The following is a 6,000-nucleotide window of genomic DNA, read 5'->3' as shown; positions in this document are numbered from 1 at the left end:
AATGTAACTCCCCAACACCTGCTGCACTCATGCAGCCCCAGACCATGGCATTCCCACCACCATGCTTGACTGTAGGCATGACACACTTATCTTTGTACTCCTCACCTGATTGCCGCCACACATGCTTGAGACCATCTGAACCAAACAAATTAATCTTGGTCTCATCAGACCATAGGACATGGTTCCAGTAATCCATGTCCTTTGTTGACATGTCTTCAGCAAACTGTTTGCGGGCTTTCTTGTGTAGAGACTTCAGAAGAGGCTTCCTTCTGGGGTGACAGCCATGCAGACCAATTTGATGTAGTGTGCGGCGTATGGTCTGAGCACTGACAGGCTGACCCCCCACCTTTTCAATCTCTGCAGCAATGCTGACAGCACTCCTGCGCCTATCTTTCAAAGACAGCAGTTGGATGTGACGCTGAGCACGTGCACTCAGCTTCTTTGGACGACCAACGCGAGGTCTGTTCTGAGTGGACCCTGCTCTTTTAAAACGCTGGATGATCTTGGCCACTGTGCTGCAGCTCAGTTTCAGGGTGTTGGCAATCTTCTTGTAGCCTTGGCCATCTTCATGTAGCGCAACAATTCGTCTTTTAAGATCCTCAGAGAGTTCTTTGCCATGAGGTGCCATGTTGGAACTTTCAGTGACCAGTATGAGAGAGTGTGAGAGCTGTACTACTAAATTGAACACACCTGCTCCCTATGCACACCTGAGACCTAGTAACACTAACAAATCACTTGACATTTTGGAGGGAAAATGACAAGCAGTGCTCAATTTGGACATTTAGGCGTGTAGTCTCTTAGGGGTGTACTCACTTTTGTTGCCGGTGGTTTAGACATTAATGGCTGTATATTGAGTTATTTTGAGGGAAGAATAAATTTACACTGTTATATAAGCTGCACACAGACTACTTTTCATTGTGTCAAAGTGTCATTTTGTCAGTGTTGTCCCATGAAAAGATATACTTAAATATCTGCAGAAATGTGAGGGGTGTACTCACTTTTGTGATACACTGTATATACTGTATATATCAGTGGCGGCTGCTGGTCTTTCAAAGAGGGGAAGCTCATTGTCGGCTTACATCATAAAATTTGTCAATTTATTTACACATAAATTCTGCCCTCTGTTCCTTTTACAAGAAAATGGCCTGAAATGGGTTGCAGTTTGTCTTTCGACTTCACTCGCAAAATCCGCGATGGGACTGAAGCTCCTAGTGATTAAGTGACTAATGAAGTGTATTGCTTTGGCAATACGAATGTCCCTATTTGTCATGCCAATAAAGCTTCTTTTGAGTTTGAGAAGTGACAGTGTAGCGCTCAAACGATTCAGCCTTTCCACTGATCCTCCAATCATCTTGCAGAAGCTCAGCGTCCAGACCCGCCCACAGCCCCATTCACCCCCAGAGACGCTCAGCGTCCGGGGGCGGGACAAAATCGAGGCATTTATCCAATGACCGGCGAGTTTCGGAGCATTAAAAAAAAAAACTCAACGCAGTCCCATAGAAGTGAAGAGACGCTCAGCTTCTGCGGGCAAATGCATTGACGCTACGGGAATGTATGAGTTAAGTTAAGAAAATCGAGTCGATTTGTGATAATTAGCTGATTCTGAACGAACTCGTCTTTGAGATATACGTGTTCTAACGCATTTGTAGTCAATGAAATGTTAACACAACTGTACATATTTGACCATTTAATTTTGGACATTTTAGGGGAAGCTGAGCTTCAGTCTTGCAGCTATCCCAGCTCTGGTGCGCTAGTGTGTGTTTTTACCTCTGCCCCACCTGAGTGGCCTAAATAAATGAGTTTAACTGGCATGATATAAACTTGTACACGAACTCCCCCTTGTGGAGGCTTTACGTTACACCTTGTAAATCACAGTGGGACCAGATTGCCATCATTTTCATTAATTAAGTATATTTCAGTTTGTGTTTTGTTTTGATGCATTATTTAGGTTGCCTGGGTCCCTTAAAAAGTTTGAAAACTCTGTTCTATACTACTGTATATAGCAGATACAGAAAGGATATTGAAAACTACATGAGGATCTAACCCAGAACATTGGAACTGTGCATTATCAGGAGTACTCACTGTGCCACTATGTGTGCCCAATATTGATTTCAAAATTCACCTGGAAAGAAAGTCTACATTCCTTTTATTAAAATTTCACTAGCACATCAGCACACTTTATTTCTTTTACTTTTCACTCCACTGATTTGCTTTTTTATTGAATCAGACTGTAATGCGGTTTATTTCTTATTGAGAACTTTCAGTCTTAACATCTTCCACCAGGGTAATAAAAGACTATTTTAAAAGCTAATATATTCTACTTTTATTTTCCATAGTCCAAAACAGGCAGTTTCCAGTCCTGAAGTCACTGTCATGTATTTAAAATCCTTTAACTTAAGCTCTGTGCTGGATATCAAGTCCCTCATCACACATCCGAAGGGCAATTCAAAGTCCGTTAAGTCAATTCTTGTGTTCATTGCCATTCAACTTCCATCGCATCAAAACAATTCCCACAAGGACAGGATATTAAAGCTCATAAATCTAATCTGTGTTGACTGAGCGTTCTAATTTGCTCAGAGTGTATATTGAATTCATTACTTGCAGAATTTTACTTTCACCCTTGAGACCACAGGAGGCAGCATTATGCACCACAGTCTGGAGGAAGTCTGTTTGTCTCCATTTGTCTTTGCCTGGCCGTCTGTCTGACCGTCTGCAAGGTTTAAAAAAAAGATCTCAATGAGGCTGCACGTCTAGTCCAATTGAATCAGATTATGAATTTAATTTAGTTAAATGTTACATTAAGTAGTTTAGGGAGCAGTTGCTTTTTCACAGTCAGTTGGTGTTGGATAACTTTAATTTAATATCTACAATAACTTTTACACAACTGTATATACAACCCCAAATCCGAAAAAGTTGGGACAGTATGGAAAATGCAAATAAAATAAAAACGCAGCGTTCCTTACATTTACTTTGACTTTTATTTGATTGCAGACAGTTTAAACCCAAGATATTTTATCTGCTCAACTTCATTTCATTTATTAATAAACCTCCGTTCCTGCATTTCAGGTCTGTCCACACACTGTCCACTCTATTAGACACACCTACCTAGCTGGTCCACCTTGTAGATGTAAAGTCAGAAGAGACGATCGCTCATCTATTGCTGCTGTTTGAGTTGGTCATCTTCTAGACCTCCATCAGTAATCACAGGATGCTGCCCATGGGGCGCTGTTGGCTGGATGTTTTTGGTTGGTGGACTATCCAGCAGTGACAGTGAGGTGTTTTAAAACTCCAGCAGCGCTGCTGTGTCTTATCCACTCATACCAGCACAACACACACTAACACACCACCACGTCAGTGTCACTGCAGTAGTGGTCCTGTGGGGGTCCTGACCATTGAAGAACAGCATGAAAGGGGGCTAACAAAGCATGCAGAGAAACAAATTGACTATGTATGGTAGTCTATATGGTCAGTAAGTGTAGAAACAAGGAGGTGGTTTTAATGTTATGGCTGATCAGTGTATAAGACATTCCATCTGTCCTTGATTATCCCCACTATCCCTAGTACCTTCAGATGTTAGAGGCACTTAAAAAGCAACACTGAACCACCAGTGTGAAGTTTTGCATTTTTCTCCACTGCAAATATGTGAGATGATTTATATTTTACAACCATCAACAGAGCTTTTATAGAAAAGTTTTTTATTTACATGTTGTGGAAGAGAATCCTAAAGGTGCACTTTACAATAGGCCGAGACCTGATTTGTTGAGTTTGTCCATGCGGCAAAACAGTCAATAGCCACTTTGCTATCCAGCAGCTGCATTGTTTGTGTCGCCAAGCTAATTTTGCATAACAAAGAACGCCGCCTGACACTGCAGTGACAACAGATTCTTCACACCAGCTACCTGCTTCTGGACTGCTGCCTCAAAGTCCATTCATCATCATTCTGCTTTATATAATCCTGAGACAGTCAATTAAGGCCATAATGTGCTCATTTCAAGACAGTGTTGTGGCAGATGAAACATCAATTACATTTTAATGTGGATATTAAGGACAGAGGTTAAAGAGTTAAAAATATGAAACTATAATAAATAAAGGTCTAACATTTTATTATTATTTATTTCCTAACATTTGTCATGTGCAGAACTGACATCACTTCATTTACTTTATAAAAAGGCTGAACTAGATAAAGCTTATGTAAAGAATCTGCAGGACAGGCATCTAGAAAAATATTGCACCTAGTTCCTCAGGATCATATTTCAATAACATAGGTCTTACTTTAGTTTTTAAACATTGTAGTGTTTTAAATGTATTATAAATGTAACTGAAATAGAAATCCAAACAAAACCATAATTTGTTACATCAAAGTCCTTAACTTTTAGTCTAAGCTTTTGGTTTTACAGAATAATCAAGCTCCAGGAATTATTGATTGACTTTTTTTTTTCTATTTTATTTATACATTTTCTCCCATTTTCTCCCAATTTAGCATAGTCAATTTGTCTTCCGCTGCTGGGAGATCCCTGATTGCAGTCGAGGTGGGTATATTGTTGCTCAGGCCTCCACCGACCCGTGTGCAGCCTTTGGCGGAACCCTTTTTCACTCATGCACTCTGCACAGGTGCCTCCCTATCTGCTAATCAGGGTCCCTACACAGCGCTGAAGAACCCACCCACACAGTCCGGTCAACCCGCCCAAGCAGAACCGTGTCTGCTGCCGGCACTGCCAGTTATGCCCGCTAGATGGCGCCCAGCCGACCGTTGGCAACGCCGAGTTTTGCACCGAGGAATTCAGAATCTTAGCACTGGTGTGCTAGCGGAATCTCCCGCTGCGCCACCTGGGCGCCATTGATTGACTTTATTTTAGACAGACCTAAAACCACCTTAGCGCTTCAGTTTTATCTGATTTGTGTACTATTCATCTGTGATTCATCTGTTTATTTTTCTTATTTTTTTAATTAATGTTGTGTTACTGAGCTGATAAATCAGAAGAATCTAATAAATAGGAAAAATATAAGTAAAAACCAACATCACGTTTATGGATAACATGTCCAATGGGCCACTCTGGTGGTGAGGCAATGAATTACGCTGGCTTATCACTGCTGAGATCTAGGGTCTGAATCCTCTGTGGTGCTATCTGCTGTTCAGGCATCCATGTACAGACATGACTGGCTGTGTCTAGCGGGCGGTATGGTCAGAACTACATGTTGTGTCCAATAGTAACAAAGTGTATTTTATTAGTCATAACTGTTAAAAGTTCTTAATTTAATGACATTATTAAATTGTGATTGTGATCGATTAATTGTATTATTATGATACAATTACTATGTACTATATATATATATATATATATATATATATATATATATATATATATATATATATATATATATATATATATATACTGTATATATACTGTATATATACAGTGTATCACAAAAGTGAGTACACCCCTCACATTTCTGCAGATATTTAAGTATATCTTTTCATGGGACAACACTGACAAAATGACACTTTGACACAATGAAAAGTAGTCTGTGTGCAGCTTATATAACAGTGTAAATTCATTCTTCCCTCAAAATAACTCAATATACAGCCATTAATGTCTAAACCACCGGCAACAAAAGTGAGTACACCCCTTAGTGAAAGTTCCTGAAGTGTCAATATTTTGTGTGGCCACCATTATTTCCCAGAACTGCCTTAACTCTCCTGGGCATGGAGTTTACCAGAGCTTCACAGGTTGCCACTGGAATGCTTTTCCACTCCTCCATGACGACATCACGGAGCTGGCGGATATTTGAGACTTTGCGTTCCTCTACCTTCCGCTTGAGGATGCCCCAAAGATGTTCTATTGGGTTTAGGTCTGGAGACATGCTTGGCCAGTCCATCACCTTTACCCTCAGCCTCTTCAATAAAGCAGTGGTCGTCTTAGAGTTTGGGGTCATTATCATGCTGGAACACTGCCCTGCGACCCAGTTTCCGGAGGGAGGGGATCATGCTCTGCTTCAGTA

This window comes from Trichomycterus rosablanca, chromosome 6 (genome assembly GCF_030014385.1).
Source record: "Trichomycterus rosablanca isolate fTriRos1 chromosome 6, fTriRos1.hap1, whole genome shotgun sequence".
Lineage (NCBI taxonomy): Eukaryota > Metazoa > Chordata > Actinopteri > Siluriformes > Trichomycteridae > Trichomycterus > Trichomycterus rosablanca.
This window is presented reverse-complemented; position numbering follows the sequence as displayed.